The sequence below is a fragment of the Podarcis pityusensis genome, assembly GCF_964106645.2.
Source record: "Podarcis pityusensis genome assembly, chromosome: 1".
In the NCBI taxonomy this organism is placed as follows: Eukaryota; Metazoa; Chordata; class Lepidosauria; order Squamata; family Lacertidae; genus Podarcis; species Podarcis pityusensis.
The window spans coordinates 111517991-111545063 of NC_138028.1; the positions used below are offsets into that span (position 1 = coordinate 111517991).

The 27073-nt window shown below is 42.7% G+C and overlaps 1 protein-coding gene across 6 annotated transcripts in view; it reads left to right on the plus strand.

Annotated features, from left to right (window-relative positions):
* The window catches only part of B3GALT1 (beta-1,3-galactosyltransferase 1), a 332737-nt gene that overhangs the window by 180368 nt on the left and 125296 nt on the right, over positions 1-27073 (plus strand). The window contains exon 4 of one of the 6 annotated variants that reach the window (XM_080972706.1): positions 4966-5047. The exons of the other annotated variants lie outside the window; for them this stretch is intronic. The gene's annotated coding sequence lies outside the window, so the exon portion shown is untranslated. The remainder of the gene's footprint in view (positions 1-4965; positions 5048-27073) is intronic. 6 annotated transcript variants of the gene reach the window in all.

Consider the following 27073-nt stretch of genomic DNA (forward strand, 5'->3'; position numbering starts at 1 on the left):
TCGCATCGCATCCAGAAACGCAAGAAGGGCTTTCACTCTTGCTAGAAGCTCGGCCTTGCCCTCACCGGTTCTGGAAGGCTCCTCTAGAAGAGTCCCGTACACACAGAGACTTTGTGCCTGCCCATTAGGGGAAATAGGAAGCCCCGAACATATATATTTTAGATGTCCTTTTTATGTTGAGATTTGCAGAGACACCATTGATCCTTTGCTGAAGAGGCTCGCCGATCTTTCAGACAAGTCTAATCTTAATTCTCTCCTCTTAGGCAAAGATCACGAGGAAAAAAACCTGGCTGGTAGCCAGATTCTGCACCCAGATTTGTAGGCACAGATCATCCTCTAGAATAAAATAGCTTACTAGGGAAATGTTGAAGTCTCCCTTTGGGGCGCTTCAGGGTTAATTTTTATGGTAGCCCAAATCTCAGTTGTATGGGTGTATGTATATATCTCAATTTTAACTCATGAGCTATTGCTGCAATCTGCTCTGATTGCATATTTTATCTTGATGAATGCTGTTTTTATTGTGAGCTGGTCTTTGACTGTAATAAATTATCTTTTTTAAAAAAGTTGGTATTTGCATCTAGGGTGGTGATCAGACCACATCTGGAATATTGTGTCCAGTTCTGGGTGCCACAATTTAAGGAGGATATTGACAAGCTGGAATGTGTGCAGCGGGGGGTGACCAAGATGATCAAGGGTCTGGAAACCAAGCCTTATGAGAGAGTTGGGGATGTTTAGCCTGGAAAAGAGGAGACTGAGAGAAGATACGATAGTCCCCTTCAAATATCTAAAGGGGCATCACAAAGAAAATAGAACAAACTTGTTTTCTCCTGTTCTAGACAGTAAGAGCCAAACCAAGGGCTTCAAGTTACAAGAAGGGAGATTCTGACTAAATATCTGGAAGAACTTTTTGACAATGTAAAGGCAAGTGTTCATGGCTGTCTTTTCTACCATGGCACCTTATTAGGGGAGCTGCATCAGACCACTGTACTGTTTTAGGCAGCTGGTGAAAACCTGGTTGTTTAAAAAGGCCTTCAACTGAGATTCTTATGTTAGTTTTCTGAAAAGAAAACTGAACTGTTTTTCTGTTTCTGGTTTTTCTATGATGAGATCGTTCTAGTGGCTATTTTGAAATTCCTCGTTCTAGTTTTGTTCTTACTATTAATAATTTTGATTTATGGTGGGGTTTGGAATGGTGATTATGATGTATGTGAATGTCATAGTGATGTTTGTATTTGTTTGCTGCCTTGAGGTTCTTTTTGAAAACGGGCTGTGTTACGCATTTGCAGCAGCAGCTTCTCAGAATACCTGATCAGTCCTCTCACTCAGCTGCTGCTTGGTGAGAATGCCCAAAGGAATAGAGTCCCACAGATGCCTTGGGGAGGCTTGCCACAGATGCAAAGTCAAAACCAATTTCCTAACTCCACTGAGCTGCTTAATTTATAACTCAGTACCCAACATTTTAACTCTCAGCCTTTATTCTTCAGGCTCTCTCAGACATGAAACTCAATCCCCTCGAGCAAAGTTTTATCCTCTCCCTACTTCCTAATTTAACATATCTTTTGTCAAAGTTCTATTAGTCTATTGACTTCTGTCTTTTTCATGCTCTCTCTCTCTCTCTCTCTCTCTCACACACACACACACACACACACACGTCGCTCATGCTCTCCTAATTTCTTGCTTTGTTTCTAGATCTGTCCTATCAATTCCAAGTAGGGCTACAAGTCACCATCCTACCTTCAGGTTTTATCCTGGCACCTTGATTAGTTCAGTGCCCTCCCAGGCACACCCATTTTTAGAGCTGAGCTTTCTGCAAGTAAGGTAAAAAGGTAAAGTGACTATGGGGTTGCAGTGCTCCTCTCGCTTTCAGGCCAAGGGAGCCGGCGTTTGTCCACAGACAGCTTTCTGGGTCATGTGGCCAGCATGACTAAACTGCTTCTGGCACAACGGAACACCATGATGGAAACCAGAGTGCACGGAAACACAGTTTACCTTCCCACCACAGCGGTACCCATTTACTTGCACTTGTGTGCTTTTGAACTGCTAGGTTGGCAGGAGCTGGGACAGAGCAATGGGAGCTCACTCCTTTGCGGGGATTTGAACCGCCAACCTTATGATCAGCAAGCCCAAGAGGCTCAATGGTTTAGAACACAGTGGCACCTGCATCCCTTTCTGCAAGTAGGATCAAATGAAGACATCTGTGCCCTTCCACTACAGTTTCTCCCCCTTCATGGTAATGTAGTGACAAATTCAGAAGAGTCCCTTCATAATAGTCACTGCCACACCCCTTCTAAGATGATACAACCTTCTAAGATTATTCAGAAATCTTACAGTTATGCAAGAATAACAATTAGGGCTGTGTTGCCATGATCAGTACAGATGGCCATATGTTGCCTTTCAGCTAGATCTATTCTTTTCTGTGCATGGGCAAATGATTTTGAGTGTTCCAATACCTTCTTTTGGAGTGACTTAAGTTGTGTTTTCCATGAAGTTCCATGGTATGTAACAGAAGCTGTACACAATTCTTTTGACACTGAAGCATCTTCTGTTTTTCAGTGTTCCTAAAAGCTTAGTGTTGGAGCATGCAGTGGCTGCAGTGCTCCCCTTCCATCCTGATTGGGCAGCTCTAAAACACTGGAGACAGGGACCCTGTGGGGAGCCCACTGCAGAAAAAAGCAATAGGTCTTTGACCCTTGCTTCCTATCGATCGACCAAAAACTTTGACTCACCCTTCCCCCCAAAAACTCAACAACTTTGGTCAATTTAATGGGTAAATCACTGCCAGTTTATTTATAGTGGGAGTAGATAGCAGTCTCTTGGAAGTTGGACACCCCTGGTCTAAGGCTTCTCCTTCCCAGGTAGCGTATACATTTTTTAGCTAAACTTCTTTTTTAAAAAATAGTGTCAGAAACAGGCCGAGAAGCAGCCTCTTCCATAACATCTATATCTGGCCTTAGTACATCTGGGAGAGAAAGCAAAAGTGCTTTGTTGTCTTCTCTTTCAAAACAATCCGGGGGTTGGTGGGGGAGAGAAATCTGAATTGCCCTTAGGACAGACTATTAAAGTGTTAGCTGCTGAGTGGTTCTCCCATCATAGTGAAACTCTGGAGTTTACATTATTAAAATATTTGCCTTGCCATTTCACAGTTATTGCTGCATCTGCCGTCACGAATGCTCCAGATTGGGAGCCTCTGAAGTCATTTGCAGTCCTCAGAAATAATAAAATCCACCCTACTCTGCATGGAAATGGCTGCTTAACAGATTGCTTAATGTGAAAGATAGCACAAGTGGAGTGCTGATGGATTGCCTTCTCTTGCCACGTTACTCGAAGACAGCTGATAAAAATGTCTTCATATATAATCATTAACAGCAGAACTTTCCAAAGCACTGAGGGACCAGCATATGTACAGAGCGGGATTGAGGGGAGAAAACAAACAAAAAATGAATATGTGTCAATCAGCGCACACATAAATACAGCCTCATAGGTCAGGTTGCACATAAACCAAATTAAGGAAAAAGGTTATTTTGTTATTTAAAAACGCAGTAAAAATGCAAGTATTCGGTGTACGTTTCTTGCTGCACAGGGAACTGGGGCCAATTCCCCCATTCCCCCATGAAGCCTATTGCAAAGAATAGATTCCCTGCTTCCAGGTATGTAGAATCGCTGTGCTTGAGGTGCAGCAAGGCGGTATATTCCATTATATTTCCGGAAGTGACTTTCACATTGCGTGAAAGCTCACATATAGGGCCAAAATTAACAGGGGAATGGAGTCAACTGCCATGTAAATGCAGCCTGGTGCTCTACGTGGATGTGTGACCACAGGGATAAGTTACCATTTGTTAGCAGTCAACATAAACCCCCGTGGCACAGTTGCTTTCCCCATTGGCATCGTGATGACTTCAGCTTGCTGTGAAGTTGGGAGCAGGACCAGCATGGAGTGGGGGGGGAGAGAGATAAGGGTGGAGGAGCAATCTATTTTCACCTCATAATAAGCTGCATGCACAACATACATTTAAAATGTGTGTGTGCGCGCACGCATACACAAACACAGAGAATCTTGGGAACTGTGTGTTTTTAAGCATGCTTGGACTTTTAGCTCTGTGATGGGATAAACTACACATTCTTTTGTGGGGGAATGTGCCTTAAATGTATGCAACTTTTTGCACAGAATTCGGTGGTTCTGACCAATCCCTGGATTGGACTACATATTGCTTCAAAGACCTGCTTATGTCCAAATTGCTTATGCTTTGTCAAGCTTTTTAAAACAAAACCAAAACAAAACCAATCCAACTAAGTACGGTATTTTTCACTCTATAGGACACACCCGACCATAGGACGCACTTAGTTTGAGAGGGGGAGAACAAGAAAACAAAATTCTCTCCCTCTCTGTGCAGCACCCCTTCAGCGAAGTGGCAGGAGAAATGTAGCCCCTTCCATTTCTCTTCCCGCTTCGCTGAAGGGGCGCTGCGTAGAGGGGGAAAGATGTGCAGTGCCTCTCCAGCAAAGCGAAGCCAGGAGAGCAAGAGGGATCGGTGTGCAACGATCCCTCTTGCTCTCCTGGCTTCAGCAAAAGCAACGCAAAGCCTCTGGAGTGCAGTGGGAGAAGCTTGGAGAGGCTTCGCATTGCTTTCGCTGAAGCCATGGAGCCTGCATTCGCTCCATAAGACACACACACATTTCCTCCTAATTTTTGGAGGGGCGAAAGTGCGTCTTATAGAGCAAAAAATACGGTATATGCAACAAAAAAGTATATTGTATATATAATATATACAAAAGAGTCTAGTCCCATGCAGTACTATACTTCTGCAGCATAAGATTACATGTATTCATGCATAGGTATTTCAATGCCCTAATATGTGTTGTAATATATATCTGATAATGCATTGGTTACTGTAGGAAACCTAGAGTGATTATGTGTACAACATGCATATAATATTATAGTTATAATCAGGGCTTTTTTTTTTCCAGCCCAAACTCACTGGAACTCAGTTCCGGCCCCTCTCAGGTTGAGCTCCATTGCCATTCTAAGAGAACAAGGGAGGCCTTCATGGTGAGTTTCTAGAAAAATAGCACTGGATATAATATTGTTTGTAATCATGCAAATCATGTGCAATAATTGTACATGTTTTTAGTGGAGCAGGTAAAATGAAAAGTTGCTTCTCGTCAAGGAGTGATCAGCTTCCACACAGTGGGTCAGACACACCACAGACTGCATCTGAAAAATATGGCCACTCCTGCCTGTTTTCCTGTGGAGTTAAACAGAAAAGAAAAAACTACGGTCGCTAAGGATTACCTTTACTTCTAAGACTTTGTGATGCGGGAACTGGCAATCATTCAGGACAGTGCCACACTGTGTCATTTCAGAATGCTGCATATGGTGTTCCTAGTAGCCTTCCTGTGGCATCACACTCCTAGGAGCTGTCATGTGAGTCTCTTTGAAGAGTCTTGAGGCAGATTGTGGGAGGAGGTGCAGACATTCAAATGAGGCTCTGTCTGATTCTTGGATAGGTGGAAAACTGGGGAGGGCAGGGAGAGAAAGAGAGAGACCTATGCAGTTTTTATATTTTAAAAGTTGCAGATTAATTTCAGGAGCTGTGCTAGGGTGGAAATCATCATCTTCAAGAGATGCTAAATTGGAAAACTTTACCTAGCCATGTATACAACAGTCCTTGTTGCTTAACCTCGCAGAGAGATCTTGTATCACCTCAAAAACCAATACTTTTCCATGGAGGTCAGTACTTTTCACATTGTCCAAATGTGAGTCATTTGTTGCAGGGGCAGCTCACAGCGGGTTTCTCCTGATGCCAACTGCCAAGCCTTTGAAGAAGACCTATTATTATTCCTCTAATGGTTTGAAGTACAACATTTGTTCGTTGAATCGCTGCACTGCTCCCTTTTCATATAAGCTGGGATTACCTCTTATCAGAAAGAAGCCTTGAACTATCAGTGACATGATTGTTAGACACTCTCTGACTTTCGGCTGATGATACACCCTCATGCAGCCTGTGTATGAAATATATATTTCAAATGCATGCTGCTGCCTTGAATGCTTAGATGCTCCAGGGTACCTTCTTGAGGAGATTCTTAAGAAGTCATTTCAGCTGCCTGAGTCTCCTGCCAATATTTTGTTGTGGTGTTATAATTGCAAAGCTTCCTCTTCCGCATCGCTGTGTGAACACCCACAAACAAAGAAATGAGGAGCTGTTTGATAACACCGAGGGAACAGAGCTGATGGGTGAAGCAGAGAGGAAATGCAACAAGGAGGCAAGGTATTTTGCTTTGTAACCTCTTGCAGCTTAATTTCCCTTACTCCAGTGGTATATGCATACAAGATCGGTATAAAGGTAGAGAAGCAAAGCATTTTGAAATGAAGGAAATGCTGTCCCAGTGCTATTTATTCTCAGTAATATAGAAACCATTATTTAGCAAGGAAAGAGAGAACAAATGCCCAGTATAGTAAACAGACTTTCTAGAAAATAAGTACCGATGGACAACATAAGCAAGCTTAGAATCACCCACAGCCAGATCAGTAAGTGGATGCACATTTTTGGACTCCTTTGTGCAATATCACACAGACACAGACACACACACACACACACACACACACACCAAGAGGCTTTGGTACTTCAAGTTCTACATAAAGCCAGAATGAATATTAGCAAATCAAATGCTGCAGCATGCCAGAAATGTGTCAAAGGAAATGGTGGTTTAAAGGATTATAGGGGCATCTGCTGAGGGGCATAGTTGCTGAATCCTCAGGTCTCAGTAATCAGAGCTGACCCTGTGGTTTAGGTAGAAGATGGTAGCTTTTGAGGGTACAGTCATACCTCATGTTACGTTTGCTTCATGTTACGTTTTTTCAGGTTGCGTCCCTTGGCGAGCCGGAAAGGGTTCCTTTCAGGTTTCGCTGCTTACACATGTGCAGTAGAGCTAAATTGTGCTTCGCGCATGCGCACAAGCACCAAATCGTGCCGCGCACCTGCGCAGATACGGTACTTCAGGTTGTGTGCTTTTCACGTTGTGAATGGGCCTCCGGAATGGATCCCATTCACAACCAGAGGCACCACTGTACTAAGGAAGGACAGCAAACTGTCAAATCTTTAGTTACATTTTTACCATTTGGTGGTGGAGAGTTCAGGTGGCCTTCAGCTAATTTGAGCAGACCCGCTGAAATTAATGAACCTAAATGAGTCGTATTGATGGGTCTACTCCGAATAAAACTTGCATTGAATGCCACCCTCCATTTGTCATACTCTTACTTCAGATCCCCCATATCTTGGGCCTTCTGTGGCTGTGTTCTGTGTGGCGTTCAGAGCAATGCGTGGAATGGTGGAAAGAATAATGTGGAACTGTGGTGTTTAAGTGCTACAAGATTGCACAACAGAGGAACTTCCTATGGTATTTTCACCTTCCATGAAACTTCCCCGTTTTCCAGTACTGGCCTACGTGGAGGGACAAAACCTTGGAGTTGTCCTGCCAACAATGGCATTGCCATACCTTACCTGAGCAGGGCTGGGGCAGGGCAGGGTGGTGGTGATGCCAGGACTGGGCAGGTGTGCTGATGAGAATGCCAGATTGGCTCTACTGGTGCACATACTGCCACCTGCCCCATCCCAAACACAGCAATGCAGGAAGCTACCTTAGACCATTATTCCATGGTCAGTATCAACAACAACAACAACAACAACAACAACAACAATCTTTATTACGGTCCAGAGACCCAACAAATTGTTACAAAGCAATGCACAGTTCATACAGCCTACCTCCGGGTTAAACAAGCATTTTGTTCAGCATACAGTGGTACCTCAGGTTACATATGCTTCAGGTTACATACGCTTCAGGTTACAGACTCTGCTAACCCAGAAATAGTGCTTCAGGTTAAGAACTATGCTTCAGGATGAGAACAGAAATTGTGCTCCAGCGGTGCAGCAGCAGCGGGAGGCCCCATTAGCTAAAGTGGTGCTTCAGGTTAAGAACAGTTTCAGGTTAAGAACGGACCTCTGGAATGAATTAAGTATTTAACCCAAGGTACCACTGTATAGGGATCATTGGTTCTTGCAACCACTGATAAAAACTTTGCCACTGCTAATGTTCTAGCATTTGTCCGGTCTTCCAATAGGAACCTAACATAGTGAGCCTCTGATTTTCCCGGGGAAGGTACCAGCAAGGGTAGTATCAGTTCAGCCCTGGCTTACTCATATTTTGCACAGTGCAACAAAATATGTTTTATGGAATCAATGTCTTGAGCACACGAGCAAAGTCTGTCCTGGTAGGGAACTCCTCTCACCATGGTCGGTATCATCCCCATTGGCTGGTGGTGGCTTTCCAAGGTTTCAGACAGGAGTCCTGCCCTGCCCTACCTGGAGTTGCCAGGAATTGAACCTGGGATCCTCTGCATGCGAAGCAGATACTCTCTCCCTGAGCTTCAGACCTTTCCTAGGCTTGTCCAGGTTCCTCAACCATGTTGCTGCTAGGAGCTTGGCTCCATCCCACTCCACAAGCTGCTAATGCTGTTTTATACATTATTAGAGTGGTATAAAGTGCAGTTATTGTGAGACAGCAGCTGTGTTGCATGGATGATGTATGAATCAAGCTTGTATGCTTAGAAGTTCAAGGCACTGCTGCATCGCTTTGGGGCAGCAAAAAGAGAAGTTGTGTGTATGTCAATCTCTAGTTCCGCAATGAATTCAAGGGAAGTTTCATAAACCTGTTTCTCAAATGCTTGATTTATTTCTGAATCTCTAAAAGAACTTGTGACCTGCAATGCTCCCCACTACATTTCACAACTTCTGGATCTAAGAAAACGCCTTTGAGTTCCAAGAAAGACTGTAATGGAAAGAAATGGACTATTAATATTTTGATAACATATTACATGTGTCTGAGGGGCAATGAGAATTTGGGATTAAGAAATGCCAAGGAAATTGTGAATGATGAGAGATATAGGTATAAAAATTTAAACCCATAAAAGTGCTATACTTGGCCACAGCTCTATAATGTTTAATATTGCATGATCGTACTGAATATTGCATATTTCTTCTTTCATTCTGCTTCTTAGGAAAAAGATCTATGTACTGCTAATGCTTACATTTGACAGTATAAGTAAGAGATTCTCCACTCCTTACTCGATTTGTCAGTTTCCTGCTTGGTGAAATTACTTATGGACACATTTCTGTAGACAGGCTGCCTAGTTATGGTATAGAGCAGAAATGAGGGACCTGGGACTGACCTTTAAAGCCCTAAATGACCCCAGCCCTGTATACCTGAAAGAGCATCTCCACCCCCATCGTTCAGCCCAGACACTGAGGGTCCAGCTGTGAGGGCTTTCTGGCAGTTCACTCACTGCAAAACGTGAAGTTATGGGGAACCAGGCAGAGGGCCTTCTCGGTAGTGGCATCTCCCCATGAAAGATGTCTCCCATCAGATGTCAAGGAGATAAATAACTAGACAACTTTTAGAAGATATCTGAAGGCAGCCCTGTATAGCTGTTGTTCTTGTTGACGACTCCCATCAGACCCAGCCAACATGGATAGCAGTCCGGGATGATGAGAAGTTTGTTCAATAACATTTGGAGGCTAGCAGTTTCCCCATTCCTGGTGCAAAACTTATCCTGGGATAAAAAAACAATATTGAGAAAGAATAATCAGCAACTTGTACCTGGCCCAACCACCAACAGCTCCATTGCTCTTTGGAAAGGAGAGCAGAGGTGGGAAGAAGGTAGATCAGGATCTACTTGTAGATCTCTGGGTAATAGATAATGAAGGGGTTCTGACTCCCAATTGTTGTACAATAGCAACAACAAACAGACTTTTCCCACCTAAACTGGGCTGCTGAAATGAAGAAAGCTAGCCATGGGTGGGCTTTGGGCTGTGAGCTCAGCTCAGTTCTGGTACTGATGATGAATTCCTAGGCTAAGAATGTGTTCAGAGGCCCCCTGTTCTTAAATTCTACCTGTGTGTTGTTTGCACATGGCTCCCAAGAACCTTGCAATTTAGGTCTGGGCAGTGAAGGAGAGAGGTGTCACAACTGGAAAGGGAATGAAAAAGGCCAGGCTAAGTAAGGAATGAGCATTAGCAAAAGTTGCCCCTGCTTTAGTAGTCGGCATTTTCTGTACACTGAAAGGTCATGTTTGTAGCATCACATTCTTTGCAGATGTATGTTTGATGTAAACAGATGCAAAGACGTACCATATTACTCTCCCAGCCTCATATAATTAGAACAGCTATGTACAGCATATGCATGCATCTCTTTATGTTGAAATATTCTTAAAAATATTTCCTGGCTCAGAAATGTGCTTCCCCCCTTCCCCACCAATAAATATGCAGTGTATGTAAACATGGGAACTCTAAACGCAAAACGTAATAAATAACTTAAGTGCACCTCATACTCTATGGCTATATACCTTAATCCAGTGGATCTTAGAGCACTGCATGATATAAAACCACATTCCTCAAACATTAGGAGATGTAAATGGACTATTACAGCATATGCTGCTCTTCCCAGTAATATTATGTGTTAAAGGGGCTTTCTGTCAGACAAGAATGTTCAGACTCAAAAAGCTGCGTCAGAATATTGATGATATATAGCATTCAGTAATGGTTGCCTACTAAAAATAAACAAGGAGAAGGGGACGACAGAGGACGAGATGGTTGGACAGTGTTCTTGAAGCTACCAGCATGAGTTTGACCAAACTGCAGGAGGCAGTGGAAGACAGGAGTGCCTGGCATGCTCTGGTCCATGGGGTCACAAAGAGTCGGAGACAACTAAACAACAACTAAAAATAAAACTTGGGCTTATTTAAATTCTCCATGAAAGACAGACTGAACATTACAGAGAAACTGAGAATGTCATGATGTTGTTGTTGTTGTCTAGTAGATGTCTTATCTGTCCTTCACCATGAAGTCCCAGAGCGAGTTACAATATAAAAAAGAGTTACCGTAAAATGGATTCCAGTCAAAAGAATGTTTGTGTGTGCGTAAGGCCTTGGTAAAGTTGTGCACCTTCAGCCTAATTCAAAAATGACATGATGAATGTACCAGATGCACCTCTGTGGGGAGGGAATTCCATAACAGAGAATGCCTTCTCCCAGGCTGCTACCCACAAGCTTCTGAGGGTGGTAGAACTACCAAGAGGGTCCAGCTCCTAACAACTGGAGCTCCACCATCTCCACTTTTGATGAAATTGCCCTTGGCTTATTACTTGAGCATATAAGAACATTATGGAATGGAAGCCAACTTCACGTGATTAACAATATATAAGCTGGGGAAGGGACCTGTATGTGTGTGTGTGTGTGTGTGACAATTAAGCCAAATTGACTTCCTGTAGCTATTGTAGCTCGTATCCTAGATTTAATGTGTTATCAGTGTTTATCCATTCTCAAGGTTTCAATATCAGCCGATCCTAAGCAGAATCATAGCTGGCAATTCTCTGTGAAAGGCATAGTTAGTATTCCCACTGCTATGAGAAAGAGAGAGTGCATTTGAAAGACTGGTGTCCTCTGGATATCCTTCAAAACAAGGGGAAGTTACAAAAATCTGGTGATCCCAGGTATGCATCAGCCATGCCTCCTCTTCTTCCATCTCCTAAGCCTAATCAGCCTTTTTGCAGCTAAGCACAATATTTGCATCCACTTTCAAGATAGCTGTAGCTCCCAGGAAGAAAGAACAATGGATTGGATCCAAGCTATATATGAACAGAAGGCATGCCTTTGCATGAGAGTTGCCAATACTCCACCACCACCATGTTTGGGGTCCTTCACACTCCCCTAAAGCTGCTCTGGATAGGCTTTTGGGGGGAGGGCTGTTGCCAAAAGGGGTAGCAGAAAAAAGGGGTAGCAGAAAAGCCCCCTGTGTAACTACATAATACTTTGGATCCCAACCAGTATCTGGCATCACCACTGCTGTAATAAATCTCTTGTGCTGTGACACAAGGAATCATTTTGGCTGCTTCCCAAATCAGGATTAGCAAAAGCACGTTTTGCGGAGGGGGGGGGAGTCATATTTGAACCTCAATGCCAAGCCAGGAATCATCGTTTTAAATAATATGCAAGAAGGCCTCTTCAATCTTTTCCAGCATTTGTCCACTGCCACACAGCTTATGAATGTTTCTTCCCCCCACCAATGTCTGTCATTTCCTTATAATGATATTGATATTCAATAGAACAGTATAAGCGGCAAACATCTATGGCCTACAGGGATATATTAATGGAAAGGGCCTATAATTGTTCCTCTTTTTTTCTACTATTTAATAATAAAACTGCCTAAGTCATTGTCTTACAGATTGGACAATCCCAACTGATCAGCCAGCTAGTGATTTCCTATCACATCAAAGGATTTACTGTCCCCTGGGCCAGATTGTGTTCTGTAAAGGAAAAGAAGGCAGGAGAATAAAGCAGCGAGCAATTCCCCAAGTATGAATCATGATAGCTTGTTTCCCCCTCATTTCTGGGAAGAAAATTATCTTAATTTTAGAAGGTTTTTGGTTGGTTGAAAAATAAGAACACATGAAGTGCTTCTTTCCAAAGTCCAAGTCTAACTGGGTTTTTGTTTTGTTTTGTTTAATTTTCCCCTCCTGCAACACAAAAGCCCATCATTGCTTGGGAAAGGCCACAAAATACCACTGAAGTAAAAGGAATAGACAAATTAACCTTTCAAGCTGTATTAAACTGCGCTGCCGTGATTCTAACCTGAGCAATCCTTGAATGGGTCTATTTGTTCATTTAGCACCACAGCTTTGTGTCATTTTTAATAATTCTTTGAAGAACCCATCAAAACATTTCTTTCACCAATGCATAAATATATATATAAAATAACACTTGGCACTGGAAGGCTGGTTTGTGCAGGGTAATTTGACTAATTTGCCATGCCAGAGGGGAGAAGAGGGAAATGTGTGAAGGAGAAAGTGTGCAAGCCGAATGTACTGGGGAAGCAGTGGCAGAGCAAGTCGATTGGATGCCTGGGGCGGCGCGCGTGCCCTGCGCCCAGGGGCGGAGCCAGCCACCCGTGGGGTGGGGCCAGCCGGGGCAGGACACTCCACAGGGCTCACGGTGAGTTCCGCCCAGCATTTTGTCACACACACCCCAGCAGTGACACCTGGGGCGGCCCACCCCCCTGTTAGTTTCTGTTTGCCACTGAGCAGTGCTTTGGAGTCACAAGACTCTGTTTACATTCCACACAGTCCAGGCTGTTGGAAGTCTCACGGGAGACAGATGTGACGTTAGTGGTTTCCTGTTCCTGTTCCTTTGTTGTTCAGTTGCTCTCTGCTCTCACAGAGAGAGGATGAGTTTTTTGTCTGCGTAGTTAGGAAAATAAAACTCTTTGCAATGTAGCCATAAATCTCATCACTTCCGCGTGCTGCTTTGATTCTCTGCTGGATGGGAATGTGCCTAAGGCCTCATCAAAGGCTCAGGTCGTTAATCACGTCGGAGGCGATTCTGAAGGACTTGGCTGGAGGAAGATGAGCTTTATCAGCTTGACTGAGCAGAGATCCCGACACCCCCCACCTCACCCCCCTTCCTCCGCCCCTGCTGGGAAGAGTAGATGGTTGGTTCACACGGCTGTGGTCACACCCACACCATACATGGCTTCCCCCAAAGAATCCTGGGATGTGTAGTTTTTAAAGGGTGCTGAGAGTTGTTAAGAGACCCCTATACCCCTCACAGAGCTATAAGTCCCAGAGCTCCCAGTGAAGAAGGGTTGGTTGTTAAACCGCTCTGGGAAATTATGCTAGTGTAACTTTCCTGTGTTCCAGACTCTATTCAGGAACAGGCAGAGCCTGGCAGAGAAATAGCAAGCCTTTAAGGTAGTGTTTGATTTAACACCACCCTCTCTTCCAGTGTAGCGTCCCCTGGGTTGTTAAGATCCTGTGACTGAGCTGAAGGGAGTTTGGAACAGGAGTCTCTCTCTCTGGATCTTATCCTGTCTTCAGCTCAGCTGGCTTTGCTTGTGGTGACTGAGCATGGGTGGAGCACTTGTGCCAGTGTATCTTTGGCTGAGCCAGGATGAGGGATTTTGGCTGACATAACTCTGCTTGAGCCCAGGATCAGTCAATTCAGCTGGAGACCCACCTGTCCCCAAACTCCACTCATCCCAGTGGATTTTGTGTTTGGATTGCCCCCTCAACTAATTAAACTCAAGTTCCATTGATTTCAATGGGAACTAACAGTGCAATCCTAACCATATTTACTGAGTAGTCCTATTGCAGTGGCTCCCAAATGTTTTTCCTCCCTGTAGAGCACTTGAAAATTGCTAAGGGTCTTGGCAGACCACTTAATGACTTTTATGCCAGTTGCAGCAATTTTAACGCACAATGCTGTATAATTTTTAATTGTATTTTATTGCTTTTTATTTCCTGTGTACTGTATTTTATTGCAGTTTGAATGATAAGAAATAAAATAAGCAATAAAAATACAGTTAAAATCACACTGCTGAATGCAATGGATATGCAATCTCCTATCTTCATCCACAAATCCACAGACACACCTGAATGAAGCTCATGGATCACATGAGGAACCCCCTCCCTACTGGATTCAGTGGGACTTACTCCCAAGTAAATGAGGTTCAAATGGCAACCTAAGCCAATTTATAATATTTTTTCCCATTGATTTCAAGGAAACTTAAGTTTGACTAATTTAGTCTGGATGTTGTCGTCGTCATGTTTTGGTTGTTGATGATGATGTATTCCTTTCCTCAAGTCATGCAATTTTCTATATTCTCTTTAGTTTCTGCCAAAAGATACAATTCTCTTTCCTGCAGAAGACAATCACTGATGATGGTGAAGTTGATTAACACTGGGTGTTGTGCAATAATATATAGAACAAACATTACCTGCATTCTCCCTAGCTGGAGAAGGCAGAAAACCTATGTCTGGGTAAAGGAGGGCAGCCCAAAATATATACCTGAAGATACCATGGAACATTTTGTTGTTATTATTATTTTTAAAAACAAAAACAAAACACCACCTCATTTTTATGTGTGTTAATGCCAGCTCTTCCAGTCTGAAACTATTAGAACATCAGTTGTTTCGGCCATTTTAATTGTGTTTCTGATTTTACTGTGACCCTTAATTGAAGTTGCCTGTCAGTAGAAAAAGTTAAAACAGAAACAGAAAGCAGCTGTCAGTTATCTCTGCGGAATTGGGAACAGCTGCAGTCCAAGGCACAGTGACTTCAAAGGCCCCCTCATCATATGCTATAGCGTGCAGGCAGGATCTGCTTCCACTGAAGAAGTGCTTTGGTAAAAAAATGTTGTTCAGGATCTTAAGGGTCCTGGGGCCTCTGTTTTGACTTGATTTAAATTATTTAAAATAGCAGGAGGCATCAATCTTCAAAGAATATTTTGTCTGCAGCATTTTCTTTCCTTTCTTTTATTCCGTATTCTTTAGGTGTATGTTGTTTGTTTCGTTTTGCTTTGCTTTTCTTGAGGGGGGAATATTCTAAATCAAACTAAAGTCACTGGGGCCAATAAATCCTACACAGCTTGAAGAGTATTTCCTAATTGATTGTCTGGGATCTGCAACATTTTCCTCCTGTTTTCTGCGCCACCGTGGCAATCAAACTTGGAATGCTGCTAATGTTATTCACCAAAGCTGAAATAATCTACCCTATCTCCTGCATTCAAGCCCACTCACTCGCTCATGCTGGACACATTAGGAATTGCTTCTTTGCTGCCCATTAATACAACCCCTGAATTGCAAACGAGAGTGCAAAGGGTCCTCAGTTTTTGGTAAATATATGGGAATTCTCACACATCATCCACAACACAGGCTGGCTGGGGTAGGCTTCAGCACCATGGATAGTTCAAACAACACCAGCAAAGAATCTTAAAGAAAATCTATTACAGAGATGTTTTGTTGACTGGAATCCACTAAATCTAGCAAAGTGGAGTCTAGTCCACAAAAGCTTATGCCATAATAAAACTGCTCATCTTTAAGGTGCTTTATAGTGTTGGTTTTGCTGGAATAGACTAAAATGATCAGTTCAGCAGTTCCAGCTTGAAGCTTGAAGCCTGAGCTCCTGGCCTTTCATTTCCAGGCAAGAGGATCCTGGACACACCTCCTTTTCCAAGACATCTAATTTTGTGAGACCTCCTAGTCCATGTGTTTAACATACTCCCATTGTTTTCTCATAGTTTTTTTTTGTTTTTTTTAAAGGGTGATTACTCACACAGAAATTGCTCCCAAAATATGCTGAAGTGAAAAAGTTAACTACGGTAATTCAGGCTCGGCTGAAGCCAGGCAAGGGGCAGTTGTTCAAATGCTCTCAGCAGCCAGAAACACCATAACCAGACACTGGAGAGACCTGCCAGGAGTAAGCATGGACCAATGGTACCAAATAGTATGGGAAACAGCCCTACTAGAAAAATTAACTAATAAACTGAAACTGACACGGGGACAAACAGAAGAAGACGCCTTCACCCCGGTATGGCTCCCCTTTATCACATACACAGCCCAACAGGACAATGACAATAATCCACCAACAGCATACAAATCAATATGGCTAACCTGATCCAAAACACCCACCCACCTCACTCACACACGAAAACAAAGATCACCACAGCCAATCACAAGCAAACAATCACACCCTAGGCCAACCCCAACTTCTCTCACCACCAAAGGAACACAAGTGAACAACACAAGCAACGCTGACACCAAACTCTACATACATTAAACATAATAGAAACACCGCCACCCGACCCCACCCCTATCCATCTTCCCTCTCTCCACCCCCTTTCTTTTTTCTTTCTTTTTTCCTTCTCCCCCTAATGCCTCAACAAATGAAACGGATTTGTAAAAATGTTACATGGGAAAAAAAAATACGAGACACTACACTTCTGTAAAACAAGAAAATCCTTAATAAAATATTTTTTTTAAAAAAATGTAATTTTTTAAAAATATAATCCATCCTAGTTGCAGGCTGTTTACTGACCTATCTGCCAGTAAACTTCTCAATTAAAGAAAGCACTGCTTGATCTGAATGAGGCTGAGGTGTGCCAGGCCAGTTTTCCCTCACGATACACTCTTTGATTCCAGGACAACAGAAAGCTATAATACAGAGTGTCTGACATCTAGTGCAGCATAATTATCAGACCCTCTCACCTCCGTGTATACACAGCTATCAGACCATAGAAATACATGCATAATTAGATTATCTTTTTTTTAAAAAAATGAACATATCTACTCATGCATTAAATAGGAAGAAATTACAGCACAATACAGCTTTAGAGCACATATTCCTTTGAGAAGTTTGGGGAACTAATACAGAATAGCTCATTTGAGGAAACTGATCCCCCCCCCCTCCTCCTTTGGTGCATACAGTTGGTAAATCATCAGTCATGGCTCTCTTGGAAAGTGGTTCTTACATCTTCTTTTCAGTAAATGTACACATTGGTCTCTTCTGTGATGTATGCATTTCAAAAGCTCTCCATAGACTTCTGTGATCTTTGTAGACTGTCTAATCTCTGCAAAGGTTTTGTGTTTCCTTTGACTTTTAAATATGAAAAAAAATCCTCTATACACCATTGAAAAAGTTGATTGCTTTGCTGTTGAACAGAAGCTAAATCTCACATTTTGTAAATGAGAAAGCATTGAGTATTCTTCTAAAGCCACGGCATCTATTTGCTTCTTTATGTGACAAGGCCATTTGAATTGCAAGTTAAGCTCAGGATTTAGGAAATATGAGACGCATTTCTACTATGTACTGTATCATAGTTGCAGCAAGAAAGTTAATGAAGACTGGGAACATGCTATGTTAGAAATACTTCAAACACTCAGTGGTTCTCCCCATTATATGCTGTTTTAGTGTATCAGTGCAGATAAACAAACATGCAAGAAAACAAATCTACAATGGATTGAAAGTAGGTTTGAAACATCCATTCATTTGATGACTAAGGATCCATGTTGTTGTAAGGTCATCAATGCAATACCATCAAGCATTTTCAGTCCAAGTTCAAAATCATGGAGAATTTTATAAGAGAGTGAGTTGAGAAAGTTGATGGTTTGGATCCTTGTTTCCCTTATGCCAAAAGACTGCAATTAATCTGAATGTTTTGACTCATTTTGACTCATTTGACTCATCCAGAAACCTCATAAGCAGGGCCAGTCATATGGTTCTTTACTAATCAAAACACACAGTCTTGTCACGGCTAAAATGACCGCTGTTTCTTTAATGCTTAAACAAGCTGGGTCAGCATGAGTCAGCGGCCTGCAGCAGGTTGTATATATAAAGTGAGAAATGCTGAGGTTGAGTTGGGTTGGTTGGTTGGTTAGTTAGTGAAAGCTGGTAGTGTTGTTGTGTGTCAGTCGCTTTTGCACAAAGACTTTTAAGAATAAAACTCTGCAAGGATACTTTTCTCGTGGACTCTTTTATGCCAACAAGGGTCTGAGGACCAGGCTGAGGAGACAAAGGGAGGTCAAAACCCTTTCCTTTTTTTTTTTTACAAACACTGACAAGTCTTCCCTCCAAAAGATGGCTCTTGGATAACATAGGGGGAAATGTTACATCATTGGCGCTGCTGACATGGTTCCTGAATTCTTCATAGGATAGCAAGGAAAGAAATCACAGCAAAGCAAGTCCCATACCATTGCCATGAACCAGGCTTCAGTGCCACTGTTTTGCTGAAGCTTAGTCTCTTAACAGTTTTGTGATGTGTTCAGCTTCAGCACTCTCCACTTGAAGTCCATTGGATTACACATATGAACAAACATGCATACATGCATTTCAGTTCAGGAAATATGCATGCATATTGTCAATATTTGTTTGAATTTGCAGTATTTCAGTGCTCTTTCAGTAGTGCAAGGTCTGCTGTCAGAACTCAGTTAAGGCCAAAAAAAGGTGAAAAGTCAATCCATGCCCACCATGGGATTATTTTTGTGTTCATTCCAACTACGATAGTCACATGAATTTCCCTCATGAAAGGATTCTAAATTTATATTATTTATATTATTCTCAGGCACTGTGTAAACAGCAATGTGAAACACTGGTTCATATGACAACTAAGGATCCATTTGGGGTTTTTAATTGACAACTCTAAATATTGCATGAATCTCATCCATAGGATAATTACAAAATTGCTGGGAGGGAGATAGACAGCAGTTGTGTGAGTCAAGCTGAAATAATGTAAAATCTTTGTGGAAGACATTTCAATCTTTTAAAGATATGCTCAACAGCAAATGTTACAGATGAACAAGTTTATAAATAATCTATTTCACATTTTTTCCCTTTTTCTGTTTTAATGAACAGTGCCTAAGCAAATAGTGATTTCTCTGTATTTATTGATAATTTGGAAAATAAATCTTGGCTCAAAACTCACTAAGCAGTTTATTCTGAATGTTTAGAATTATGATGTCCATGTGTTTTCCAGTAGCTATTAGGTAAATGGCATATTTACCCCCATATTCCTGGCATGTTCAGAAGAGTGATGTGAAATGTCCTATTAGTCATGAAAAAGGCCAGCAAATGTTTGTCATATATTCTTTTATGCTTTTGCCAGCATTACTATGGCCAATTAGTAGCTGCACATAGCTCTTAAAAAATATTATTTGAGCTCACACCCTAAATATATTATTATTTGTATCCAGCTTTTTAAAATAAGGAATTAAACCCAAAACAGCTTGTAAAGGCAGTAATAAATTAGAACAGTTAAAACCAAAATACCATTGCTGTTAAAATTATAAGAGAGTGACATTGGACTAATACAGTCTTTAAATCAGCAGATAATTAAAGTGTGTTCAAAAATCAAGGGCAGTGATAAATGAAGTTGTTTAATTAGTGCAATTCCATTTGTGCAATGCAACTATCAACATCCTTCCCAAATCTGCTATGGAGGGGTGGGGGAATACCTAGAACAGATTTGGGGAGTGCCCAAACAGAGAGGGAGGAGAAGTTCCATTGTGAAGCTACAAGTTCTTCTTCTAATGGAATTACTTTGTTGGATACACACACAAACATATATAGGTATATGAACATTTGCATTAAAGCCTGATTGAATTTTAAATAGGCGAGTTTTCAAATCCCATATGAATGAAGGAAGAGAGGGAGCCTGACAGATATCACAAGGTAGAACCTTGTGTGCCACCACTGAAAAGGCCGGGTCTCCATTGAATCTCTTAAGAATGACAGGCCAGAGAACAGGGCATCTAAGGGCAACCTTAGGACATAGGCAATTCCATGATGGATTAGCTAGGACAGGTCTTGAACTACACCACCCGTCATCCCTGACCACTTGCATTCTGGCCAAAGCTGATGGGGTTTGGAGTCCAGCAACATCTGGTCGGTCCTAGGCTCCCCACCCCTAAAGTAATGAATAAATGGGTGATATCAAAAAGCTACCATGTTTCTTCCAGGATTTTTCTTTTTTATACACACAATGGGCTGCAACCCTTTGCACACTAATCCTAGAAGTAGTTGCCATTTTGAGATGCTAGGAAAATCCTCCTGAGCTAGGCTTAGAAATGAATTTGGTGGGTTTGTTGAACCTGCCTCAGGGAAGATGTCAACTCTTCAAATCACATAATTCTTCCCTTTGAATTAAAATCCATGGGGGAGAAGCATTGATGCTTCCTCACTCCATTACATGTAACTGGTGAAGATTAAGACCCTGCAGTTAGGGGGGAACCAAAGGTGGGGTTGGAGACCATCCCTCATGGAGGGCTTGTGGCATGTGCTTCCCTATCTGCTGTCTGGTTTAGTCCCTGCTCCTCTTTATTCTAACCTCATTCAATGTATTTTGGCATTTAAGGGGTTCAGAATAAAGAGCTGCAGGGATAAGAACTAAGACTGGGGGAGGGAATCCACCCTCACAAGTTGTCCATGGTGGTGGTGGGCTTTCCTCCTCCCCACAGGCCACTCTTAGATTTTCCCCTGAACCTCAGTATGTTTCAGAGCACAATCCAAAGTATTGGTGCTGACCTTTAAAGCCCCAAATGGCCTTGGCCCTGTCTACCTGAAGGAGTGTCTCCACCCCCATCGCTCAGCCCAGACACTTAGATCCAGTTCCAAGGGCCTTCTGGTGGTTCCCTCACAGTGAGAAGTGAGGTTGCAGGGAACCAGGCAAAGGACCTTCTTAGTAATAATAATAATAAATTTTATTTATATCCCGCCCTCCCCAGCCGAAGCCGGGCTCAGGGCTCAGGGCCGGGCTCTTAGTAGTGGCGCCCATCTTGTGGAACACCCTCCCATTAGATGTCAAGGAGCTAAGTCACTATACAAGCTTTCGAAGGCATCTAGAGGCAGCCCTGAATAGGGAAGTTCTTAATGTTTAATGTTTTATTATGTTCTTGTATATGCTGGAAGCCACCCAGAGTGGCTGGGGCATCCCAGTCAGATGGGCAGGAGTATAAATATTATTATTATTATTATTATTATTATTCATAATTCCAGCTCTGTTTAGTATAAGGAACATCATTACTGTAATCAATTCAGCCGTTCACTTCAATGGCAGAAAATAAAGGGTTGCACTCAGGTATACCAAACTTGCCCCCACCCATGTCAACTCCAATGACTAGGGCAGGTGGTATGCCCTCCATCCCAAATAACAGTCTGTTGACTGGAACTCAGCGAGACCCACAGAGCCCAGTGCCACATGTCCATTTATATAACATCTGCATAACTGCAAACTTACGTTTGTGGTCATGGCTAGGCTGTGAGAGGACACAGGGAGTGGCTTTTATATAAAGATAAATAACCGTTATTCTCAAAGTACTTTTTCCATTTTTGGCCTTTTTCTGGGACCATTTTTCTTCCCTTTGAAGAAAAGAAATTGCTAAAAAAAATTAAATAAAATAACAGCGGTTATATCATTCTTCTCATGCTGCTATTTTTTTCTTCACACTGTAATTTAGAAATGGTTGGGATTCTATACAACAAAATTGGCGATGGAGCACAATAGAGAAGCAAGCAGGCAACAAAAAGAGAAGTATGTCTCTTCTTCATCTGAAAAGCATTATAAGTATGAGTTTGGCCGAAAACAGTATGTTTCACCTTTTCTCTCGGAGCTTCTGCTGCTGCTGCTGCTGTACATTAAGAGTTTTAGGTTTAAATGCAACTTGTTCAATGAAAAAGAAAAAGGAGAGAAAAACCACAAGGCTTTCAGTTTTTGACAAGGAGCCATTTGGGAGAAGGCTTAGTTGTTGAAATTGTACCAAATTAAATCTTGCAAGCTGTTTACAAACAGATCACTTTTTAAATGTTTTTCTCCTGGTGTTGCCTGTCTCCGTGTCTTATACTTCTTACCCTGAGGCATTCAAGCATTTATTCGACTCCCGTCATTCTTCCCACGGTTCCACAGCTGCCCAGCTGCCCTCACACCTGTCAGTGTCTCCTCCATCTGGGAATGTTCCCTCAGGTTGCCCTTAATGAATTTCATTAAGAGCGCATTTGTTATTTGCTGGGCGGGGAATATGTGTAGGCAGAAGACTTCATTTTAATATCTTCATTTTAATACCATGTTTGGAAACATGGATATTCAGCCTGATGAGGAAGAGCTATAAGGTGTGTAGGCCGCAAAGACACTTTAAAACACACACACTTGCATGGCAGTACAGTCGTACCTTGGTTTTCAAACAGCTTATTTCACGAACAACTTGGAGCTGAAACTCCGCAAACCCGGAAGTAGGTGTTCCGGTTTGTGAACTTTGCCTCAGAAGTCAAATGCCTTGCGCGGCTTCTGATTGGCTGCAGGACACTCCTGCAGCCAATCAGAAGCCGCGCCTTGGTTTCAGAACATTTCGGAAGTCAAACAGACTTCCAGAACGCATTCTGTTCGAAAACCAAGGTACGACTGTATGCTATATTTAGGCCACATTCACACCATACATTTAAAATGCAAAACAACAACAACAACAACACAACTTTATATTTACTGTTTAATCTACTTTTGCCACTGCACATGGCCCCTGGAAGGTTCACCAGAAGGGAATGTGGCCCTCAACCTGGTGGAAAATGGTTCCCCATCCTTGGATTAAGGCATCATGTTGTGCTAAGGTCCAGAATAATACATTTAGCTTTTTTGGAAGCCTCAGCCACACCTCAGGAGACTTCCTTCTTCTTATGCCCTCTCACCAAGACATTTTGCTGTCCTCCTTGTTCAGTGACTTCCAAGTCATGACAGTGATGAAAAGGGTGGAATTTGTCACAGGGATGGTGTCGCCAATGTCTCAGTGGCTGCTATTTATTGACAGCATGAAGGCTGAGGCATGTTACGTAGAACCAGCCTGCTGACCTGCATTCTAAGAAACCGTGCACTGCTTTGCGGCGTAAGCAACAGTTAATTTTGCTAGGTTCAGAGATGAGGCCAAAGGAAATTCTTCTCGGGATACACACATATATTCTCCTGCAGTGCCAGTAGGCATAAGTGGAAAATGGTCTTCTCCATGTGTGCATGGCAGTTCTGAAACCTGGTACTTGATCCTAGACTTATTGTACTTATTATAGGCGTGTACTTTTAGAAAGTGATGGGCAACACTAGAGTGACTTTGTCCAAATCCAAAGCATTTGATCAGGGTGGAGAATCTCTGGCCCTATGGATGTCGCTCAGCGTATATGACCAATGGTCAGGGATAAGAGTGCAACAACATCTGGTGGGCCAAACCTGCATTGGTGCTCTTTGACACTCACTATTTTCATATATACGCTCCTTGCCCCCTGTGTGCTGCGTACGGTGTAGTTTTGTCTGGTTTTGCCCCTAGTTTACTGAGCTGTAGGGCTGGAGGGGAAAGGTTGTCTCTATCCCACTGTGAGGCCCAGAAACTGTCCCCTTTCTTTCCCTTTATCTAAATATTATCTACAAAGCCTGTGAGCAGCTTCCCAGGGATTCAGGATACTCAAAGGGATAGCCCAGTCAATAGAACATGAGACTCTTAATCTCAGGGTTGTGGGTTCGAACCCCACATTGGGGAAAAGATTCCTGTATTACAGGGGATTGAACTAGATGACTCTTGTGGTCTCTTCCAACTCTACAATTCTGTGGAAGTCTCAAATTAGGCAGGATTCCCTCCTCGCCCTACCTAGAAATGACAGAGATTGAACCTTAGACTTTCTGCATGCAAAGCAGGTGTTTGACCACTGGGCTTCAGCCCTCTCCCTTATGGTCCTTATCACATTTGAATAGCTAGCCTTTCTCTCTCTCATTTATGGTCTTTTTATCACCATCTGAGCACCTTCGTTTCCCTTCCAGTTACAAAGACAGTTGTAAATTAGAGACCATAATTCCAGGGTGTGTTTTTTCCCTCTCTCTCTCTCTCTCTCTCTCTCTCTCTCTCTCTCCAGACATCATTGTATGTTTCCATTCTGTAACACCCTTCAACAAGGGCTAACCAGCTTACAAAACTTCTGTTGCTGCAATGTACGACATGGTGCTATTTAAATGCTAATTTCTTTCCTTTTTTCAATCAGGTGTGGGGAGGCAGGGGGAGACTATGAAAACATTTCAGGTGCAGAATAATGCCTGCATATATATTTATTTATTTTGTAAAAAAATAAGATGTCACACGTTGGAAGGAAAAACACCATCTTAAAATAAGGTATAGCTTTTCCCGCAAACACAGCATGCTAATTGACAAGCATCTTGTTGGCACCTGTTCATCAACACGGAAATTCACATCGGAATTGATTTTCAAAACATTGCAGAAGACAGGCAGCTATATTAAACTTTTTCAGCAGACACTGGTTGATTCACGTGGTTGCTAAGTGACTGCTGCTTCGTGGCAGAGATCTGCATGGAATTCGTTCTTGCAAACTGATTCATGCTGTAGCTCGTGATCCCATAGGTGACTTGGGCTCTGAGGGGAAATGGAGCATTGCCACTATGGCTTCCCCATTGCTGTCAAGATGCCGTCACCCCTGAGCCCTCTCCAGTACCAGAATTACTACATAAATATAATATAGGAGAGGGAAGTCCATCTTCCGAAGGCCCAAAAAGCCTAGGTGTGGGAGAGGGGATAACCAGACTTTTTTTTTACATTTGAACTTAGAGGGGAAGGCACTCTGCTCAATGGGAAATAGGTATTTAGAAGTAAGATGAAGGATTTGAAATAGCAGGATTGTTTGGATGGATAAATGCACCCTTCTGGTGTTTGGTTGATTGTTGTTTATTTTTAAGAACCATGTTTCAGGTGCTGAGAGTTGTTAGGAAACCCTATATTTCCTCACAGAGCTACACTTTCCAGAGTTCCCTTGGAAAAGGGATTGGTTATTAAAAGCCACATAATTTGTAGCTCTGTGAGGGAAAATTAGGTCTCTGAGCAACTCTCAGCACCCTTAGCAAATAACAGGATGCTTTGAGGAAAATCATGACTATTTAATTTGATATAATACTGCTTTAAATGTACAGTGCAGATGAAGCCTTAGAGTAGGACTAGGGAAACTCAGGTTCAAATCAAATTCAGCCATGAAGCTTGCTACCCAGCCTAAGCTACCTCACAAAGTCATTGTGAGGATCAAAATTGGGGCAGGGACCATTTACACTCCCTTGAGCTCTCGCAGGAAAAATGAGATATGAACATAATATATAATAATCACTGCAGATTAAAGTTTGAAGGCTTGGGGCGCGGGGGCTTGTTTAAATTGTGCCTGTGGTTATGATTTGCGATGGTTCCATTACAGCAAGTTGCTGCTTGATGCTGGAGTCATCGGGGGGGGGGGTTGGGTGTTCATCAGCCTGTGGATGATACCCAGCTCTACCTCTCCTTCAAATCAGAACCAGTGAAGGCAGTGAAGGTCCTGTGTGAGTGCCTGGAGGCAGTTGGAGGATGGATGGCGGCTAACAGATTGAGGTTGAATCCTGACAAGACAGTACTGTTTTGGGGGGACATCAGGAGAGCAGGTGTGGGGGACTCCCTGGTCCTGAATGGGGTAACTGTGCCCCTGAAGGACCAGGTGTGCAGCCTGGGAGTCATTTTGGACTCACAGCTGTCCATGGAGGTGCAGGTCAATTATGTGTCCAGGGCAGCTGTTTACCAGTTCCATCTGGTATGCAGGCTGAGTTCCTACATGCCCGCAGACTGTCTCGTCAGAGTAGTGCATGCTCTAGTTATCTCCCGCTTGGACTACTGCAATGCGCTCTACGTGGGGTTACCTTTGACGGTGACCCAGAAACTACAACTAATCAGCCAGACTGGTGACTTGGAGTGGTTGCTGAGACCATATTACACCAGTCCTTAAAGACCTACATTGGCTTCCAGCACATTTCTGAGCACAATTCAAAGTGTTGGTGCTGACCTTTAAAGCCCTAAATGGCCTAGGCCCAGTATACCTAAAGGAGCGTCTCCACCCCCATCGTTCAGCTCGGACGCTGAGGTCCAGCACCGAGGGCCTTCTGGCAGTTGCCTTACTGCAAGAAGTGGGGTTACAGGGAGGGCCTTCTTGGTAGTGGAACCCACCCTGTGGAATGTCCTCCCACCAGATGTCAAGGAAATATGCAACTATCTGACTTTTAAAAGGCATCTGAAGGCAGCCCTGTTTAGGGAAGTTTTTAATGTTTGAAGTTTTATTCTGTTTTTAGTCCTCTGTTGGGAGCCGCCCAGAGTGGCTGGGGAAACCTAGCCAGATGGGTGGGTTATAAATGATAAAATTATCATTATTATTATTATTATTATTATTATTAATCGGGAGGGTCTGTGAACCAGCTGTCTGCTAACCTGTATAGAAAGAGGGTATTGCAAGGATTAAAGGGTTTTAAACAATCTTGTGGATGTCCTGGAATTAAGACATTTGGAGCATTGGTAACCCAAAGAGGGGAAAGATGCAAGTAAATTGAAGGAACTGAAAGCTGCAATAATTCGTTTGTAATTTTAGAAATTCCCCTGGTTAAACAATAATTCAGTAGGAGCGAAACACCAGGCAGAAGGATCTCAAGTTGCAGAATGTGGAAAATCCTCTGCTTCATAAGAGTACAAGTCTATATCCACTTACCTGGGAATGAACCCTACTGAACTAGAAAAAAAGCTTATTTCTGAGAAACATGCACACAAGGGATGGACAGTGTAGTCTCATCTGAATTGGCAGTCCACCAATTTTTGAAGATGCATCTGTTTTCACAGGCATTCCCTTGATCTCTTGACCTTAGTCTCCTGTTTCAGTTTTAAT